Here is a 7,610-nt window from a genome sequence, read left to right on the forward strand (position 1 = left end):
GTAGTAAAACCACACACACACACACACACACACACACACACACACACAGAACCCCGTGCTGTGCTTCAGGGCAGGCTCACCGTAGGCCTTTTCCCGAAGCAGAGGTGATGTGTCCTGGTCCACTAATGTCAACATCGCAGCCTGGGTCGGAGAGCTGTCAAACACACTAACATACAACCTTTTCCGGCTAACACTAACACAGTAAGAGTGTGTGGTTATGTGCATGCCCAAAATGCCAAGTGTTCCCTTGTCCCTTCGCAAAATTTGAGAGAGTTCCACTATTGTGTTGCCTTATCTTCTGCCTTCAAGGTAAACAGGATCCAGTGTTGTGTGTGTGTGTGTGTGTGTGTGTGTGTGTGTGTGTGTGTGTGTGAGAGTGTGTGTGTGAGTGGGTATGTGTTTGTGTGGTGTGTGTGATTTTTGCTTTTGAATTACTTCTCTTGATGCTGCTAACTCATATTTAGTCTTTTGTCCAACTGCTTCACTTTATTATACAACATTTGAAAGAGAAATACAAATATCATAAAGATGCAACTGTGCATTCAGGTTACAAGCAGGTGTGTAGCGAGTAATAGATTGTTTCAATATTAAAATGCACAACGTACTGCATACTTACGTGCTGCATACTTACGTACTGCATATGTACGTACTGCATACTAACATACTGCATACTTGTGTACTGCATACTTACATACTGCATTCTTACGTCTGCATGCTTATGTACTGAATACTAATGTACCGAATACTTACGTACTGCCAACTGCATAATGCATACTACTAATAGTGCATAGTAGCATACTGCAAACTTACGTACTGCATACTAACATAACATGTACTATATACTCAGTTTATGTGTACTGCATACTGCCTACTAGATTAAGAATGAAGTAAAGCATGACCAGGAGACTTTTTAAACTGAAATACACTCAAGCGAGGTGTCTTCTCTGCATCATCATGACCGTGTCGACCACAACATTACCAGCTGAGCAGCTCAACGTAAACACAAATGTAAATCCTCCTCCTCCACTCATCATTAGTATTTGTTTTGTGTCCAGTTTCTAATGGCACGTAACATGGGGATGGACAGGCCCTCAACCTCTATACAATAACTTACTAATTTAAAAAAAAACAGCATTGGGATAAACATATTGTGCTGAACATACCATAAATATGTGTCGCGCTTCATCTGTCGTGCTATAAAAAAGGACACACACGCACACAGAGTAAATGAATTAGAACACACATCGGACATGGGCGGTAGCACGCGGTGAAGGCATGTAGGTGTTGGAGCGTGAAGGCTTTCCCCTGTTAATACGGATATAACGATGTGACTATAACTATATCAACGTCACTGTGTGAGTCCGCCGTGGGATCACAGGAACAGTTGTTTTGTTGATCTGCAATTCTTCGTGACTCACACCTCATAAAGGAAAGTTAAAGATAGAAGCAACAAGAGATAGATAGAGGTTGATAAACAGGAGACGACAACGGCTAGTGTGTTGTTTTGACTGCGCTGAGAGGGAAGTGAAGCCGACAGTGAGTTGGCCTACATTCGCGTAGCTTTGTGTGTGTGATGGGGAAATAGAGAGACAGCCCTGTGTCTATCTAATTATCCATCCACACAATTTGTGAGTGTACATATGCCGTGGATACTGTGCGTGATGCACAGTATAGATGAGTGTGTTGCAGACAGATGTGCTTGTACTCCAAGAGGGGACTTCAGGGCTACAGCCTACGTAGAAAAGACTCAAGGGTAGCTGAGCGAAGCTTGAATAAAATAGAAGTAAACTCCAGAATATGTGTTGCGAGTGTGAAACTAGTTTGCGAGCAAGCAGAGAAGTAGTTCAACGCTCAACGTTGAAATAGTGAGCAAACGTTAACGGATAAATGGTTGAAATATTTAGCTAGAAGCCAAATGAATTGATGAAAGAAGTTCGCTAAAAATAGCAGATTCATATAAATAGCTTGCACTAAATATATCAAATCAATGTTTTAAATATTTTTGCATGCAGACTCAAAGATCTTTGTTCTCTGGCGACCAGGATTTTGGGTGTCACTTGTGATCTTTCCTGTGAATTTAGCCACAAGCACCCAGTTTGTGATTCTGCACATGAAAAATGGTAAATGAACTTGTACTTGTATGGCGCGTCGTCTTTTTCAGTCTTGCGACCACTCAAATCCCTTTTACACTACGTGTCATTCAACCTTTCACACCCATTCATGGCTCCCATGCAAGGAGCCACCTGCCCAGCAGGACTATCTAACCACTGACGCCCATTCACACCGAAGGCACAGCGTTCGGGAGCATCTTGGGGTTAAGTGTCTTGCCCAAGGACACATCGACACGGACTAGCGGAGCCGGGGATCCAACCGCCGACCATTTGATTGAAGGACAACCCGCTCTACCAGTGAGGAGGCACAGTCGCCACATAGTCATTCAGATATTATTATTAACAGACATATATACTTAAATGCAAATCTTTGAGATTATTACTTGATAAATATTAAACAGTTGGAGAAGACGAAAAAAGATAATCCAACCTGAACATTACTTAAATTGTGTGATGATGTCGACAAAGATGACAAAAAAACATGATCTAGATTTTGGTTGTGTGTGTGTGTGTGTGTGTGTGTGTGTGTGTGTGTGTGTGTGTGTGTGTGTGTGTGTGTGCGTGTGTGTGTGTACATGGGGCTCTAGATGAGAAGATGTCGCTCTCTTTTTTTCCAAGGCGACATGCTTGAAAACATTTTCACTTTCAGACTCTAAAAAGTGGTATTACTGTAATCTCCATCAAATGTCCCATAAGACACACATGCACACACAAGCGCACACACGAACATGCACACAAACACATACTCACACAACATATCACAGCACAGTTGTCTTTGGCATTTCAGTGATTTAGAGCGTCATCCCTGGTTGCCACTAGCTTGAAACTGTGATCTTCACATATATGACACCTCGGCTCAACAAGGTCCATACAAATACACACACACACACACACACACACTGAAGGGATGTCCCTGCTCTGCCTCTCCTGCCATCACATTCTCACTTCCTGATAGAGACAGACAGACACCAATCCTTTGGGACACAGACACACTTCTCTCTTTCGCTCCCTCGCTCCTTCCTCCTTTTTTCCCGTGATCCGCTGCTCCCTCTCGTGGGGATGGAGAGAGGCGGGGCCGGAGGTTAGACAGATGGAGGCGGGTGATACACCGATACACAGTCAGTCTCAGGTTTGCTCCTGCGGGAATGATGTGATGGAGAAGGGGAAGTAGAGGGGAAAACATGGAAGTCTCACTCTGCTTCTTTTCTCTCTCCTTTTTTTTTTTTTTTTTTTTACCAGTCATGAAAAGACAAAGAGAGGCCAGACTACACAGACTAGAAAAGTGCTACATAATTCATTTTTTTTAACATTATTTTGGTGATATCATGATATTTTTCTTACATACTGGTTATTGTGTACCAAATCATAACATATACATATTCTAGATGTCCCGGCAGTCAAAGTTGTTGGATATAATTCCTCCCAAATTCAGCCTGGCATATTCGGTATTTTTAGAAACGTCGGGAGCTCCAGTAGAAAATAAAGTCAAGTGCGTTCAAATAATGTTTGTCAAGAAGTTTTGGGCAAAGCTCTGTTTTGTGCCATAGATTTTTTTTTTTTAAACTTTAAACATAATTAAACCCATTGGCATTAATGAAGACTGAAAAATACTGCCAATCTTCTCAATGTAGATTACTTGCTTATATTTGTTATTTAATATCTTCAGTATTTTTTTTTTAGCAAATAAGGTTCTCTATGTTGTCTTTTTTTCAGAAGGTGCACTACCTTCCCTCACTATTACACTGTTTTACCTTTGTAGTCAGTTAGTATTTAGATTAGTAATACCAAAATACTAATAAAATACATACAGATATAACATATGTGATTTAGGCTTAGTTTATCCAGGAAAGCTTCATTGTGACCCTAAAACACTACAATTCAACACAAGCCATAATAAAATCATGAATATATTTCCTAAAACAATTAGACTAAGGATTGCCCCATAAAACATATCCTAAATAGAACTTTTAAAGACCCAAGGACTCGTTAAACACATACAATTAGATTAAAAAAAAACAGCTTTATGAGAAAAAGTTTGCAATTTTAGATCTAATCTAAACTGTGAATTACACCCTCATAGATGATCAAATACAATCTTTGTTAAACAAATGCACATCGAAAGGAGGAGGTCGGGAGTGAGCAAGACAGACAGAGAGAGAGAGGAGTTAGCAGCAACATATTTTTGTTTATGACAGTAAAGCTAATTGAATTGAATTGAGAGAAAGAGAAAGAAAGAAAGAAAGAGAGACTGTCTGGAGCGACAAAATAACAGTACATAAAACTCGCTGGTGTAGAAATAAATAATACTACATGAAATTACTGGTGTAGGCTACCGTGTACATCGGACCCTCTATTTCCTGCCTTTGTCGACAGAAACGGAGAAAGAGAGAAGGTTGACTTCTTGAGTGCTGCAAGGTTTCTCTTTCCTTCTTCTTGCTTGTTACTGTCACCGCTGTCAACAGCCTCTTTAGGTCACCAAGAGGCTACCGCTCCATCTACCTGTGTTTTAGCACATCACACGCCGCACTGCACTCACACACGCACACACACACACACACACACACACTCAAAGGCAGAGTCCACTTGGTCGAGGCCGATCAAGGAACCGCACAGGAAACGAGGATTTGTTTATATGGATTGAGTGACCCGGCAAGGGTTGTCAATTAAAGGAAGGAAGACAGAGAAGGAAGAGAAGGGGTCTGTGTGTGCACAGAGGAGCCTCAGAATAATGGGTAAATAATAGATCCTGGAGTTGCATTATTGAAGGAGTACATTGATGCTTTCATGCTGGGGAGCTGAGCTGACATTCCTGGGTTCATTCATGAAAAAAAAGGTATATGGAGGATTTCTGAAAGGCGGCGTGAGGGGGAGAGAAAGAGAGAGGGAGAGGGAGTGTTGTTGCTATGGGTGTCAGGACACCTTCCACCTCCACACACTTACACACTAGAGTCACATACTGCACATCTCATATTGTTTCATCTTTCATGCTGTGCACTAAAGGTGAGATTACAGCCATGTCATATTATGATGGTCACAAAGTAAACATTCCTCTTCTCGTGCAAAAGTAGAAAGTGATCATGAGACGTGTTCCCCCCTTCCTCCTCCCCCCACCACACACACACACACACACACAAACACACACACACAAACACACGTATACACACACACACACACACACACACACACACACACACACACACACACATTGTCTCGCTTTTGGTTGCCCAATGCCAGATCCTTTTGGGCTGACAGGTGACAGAACAGTCTACATCAACATGGGTCTACTCTCTTTTACCACACACACACACACACACACACACACACACACACACACACACACACACACACACAGACACGCACACACGCACACACGCACACACGCACACACACACACACACAGTAGACAGCTAGACATGCCAGGGCTGGATATGCCCAAAAGGCAGAGCATGTTCCCTGTCACCTATCAGCTGGTGGCAGACAGCGTGATGTGAGTGTGTTTATGTGTGTGTTTGTGTTTGAACTATGCATTTTCTGTATTTTTTTCAGTGTCTTGCACTACGATCGCATTTTAAAATATGATCACTTTCAAAACCCCGGCACTTAGTATACGTGGACTATATCTGTATACCAGTAGAGATATTTCATATGCATCACACGTTGGATTTTGTTGTATATAACTAATAATCTGCATATTATTAACTAATCCCACAGGGTGTGTGTGAGTGTGTGTGTGTGTGTGTGTGTGTGTGTGTGTGTGTGTGTGTGTGTGTGTGTGTGTGACTGGGTAATTGCTGATAAATGTACAAGATTTTTTGAAGGACATTGCACATGATGGAGTTAATCAAATTATGATGTGATTATATTGAAGGTTACTGTTTGATCCACATCATGTAACCGGTTGTTATAACCATCTCATCCCTCTTTGATTAGACCAAGGGCAACAACACAAAAAGTCAAACATGTACCAACACTCATGCAAAGAGGACAAAAGGCGTTCCTGACCTGGATGAGACACCGCTTTCCGATATCATCAGTCTAACGGTCAGTAAGTAAGCTTGTGGATTCAGTGTTGGGGGGGTGCTAACATGTCACAGGACATGCCATGGCAGAACAAAGGAGACACGAGGAGGCAGCAGCCCACCCAGGACTGCTGGCACGGCAGCCAGGGGCGGGGCCAAGACAGCATGGCACACGTCGGCCTCGGACCCCCCTCTTCCTCCCCCTTTCCCCACGGGCTCTGACAGGCGGCACGGGAACCCCTTGGCTCAGTGAGGGGTGGACAGCCATCTGACAACTCCCCACCTGCGTGACCTTTACCATGCTTGACCCCCTGCAGGAGACAACCACCTCACAGCAAACAGCCCCACGGGAGATGTAGACACACAGCACAGTCAGGAAGACACGCGTGTAGACAGACGTCAAGATGTACAGATTGACAGGAAGTCAGATAGAGGGACGGTTAGTCAGACTCTGACATGCACGCATGTTTTTGATGAGTCATTCAAATCTGCCGGACTGCTTTCCCACCACAAAGTTATAACTTTTCATCAAAACAACTGCTTGTTCAGTTATTTAGTTGCCAGGCAGGTCTACAAATAAGATCATCTCTGGTATCAACTGTCTTAATTTGGACTAAACAAGCCATTTAAGTGTGTGGGCAGTTCCACTGCTAATCCTTATGAAAGAGATATGATAGATTCATGCAGTCAACAGTTTGCATAGAGAAGACTTTCTGTGTGTTGGGGAGTGAGCATTTAAATAGATTTAGGTTTCTAGAGAACTGAGTGAATATAATAACAATCAATGGCAGCAGATTGAGACTGGCTCTACATGGTTATGGTGTAAAAAATAGATAAAAGAAATAGACCAATTACTATGGAAAAATAAATAAAAGAAAGCTAAACAAACTGCAATACACTGTATTAGTAATTTGACTTTATATTGAAAGGTTGTGTTGTTTTTCACCTGGATTCTCCTCGATGTGTCCTGTAGATTATGAACAAAATTGTTTAACTGACAATTATTTTTTGTAAAAAAAAATATTGTTTTAAAAAGAGGCAACATTATATCAGGTTATCAGGAAATTCTCAGGAACTCTCTCCCCAAACTCCTCAGAGACTGCACTGACCTCTTCACATTCAAACCTCTTCTTCAGAACTGCTTTTAATGTATGACTGTGTTCTTATTGTTTTTATATATTTTATTTGTTCTATTATTTGTATTTATTTGAGTATTAAGAAAAGCGCTATATAAATTAAATGCACTTTATAATAATAATAATAATAATAATAATTATTATTATTATCCAGAACTGCTATTTAATGGACTTTGTGCTATGTTTTTTTCACAAAATGTGCATGTATTAAATCTACTCATCGGACTTAGACTGGACTGTCTTTTTAAATCTGTCGGTGAGAGCTGTGAAGAAGAAAAAAGAAGAAAGAAAACCCCGCGCCTGTAAAGCTGCCTACGTCATCAATAAGCGACGCAGCGGTGAGA

Source organism: Clinocottus analis, unplaced genomic scaffold, assembly GCF_023055335.1.
Source record: "Clinocottus analis isolate CAN_PGR_092001 unplaced genomic scaffold, fCliAna1.0.p SCAF_8, whole genome shotgun sequence".
Taxonomy (NCBI): Eukaryota; Metazoa; Chordata; class Actinopteri; order Perciformes; family Cottidae; genus Clinocottus; species Clinocottus analis.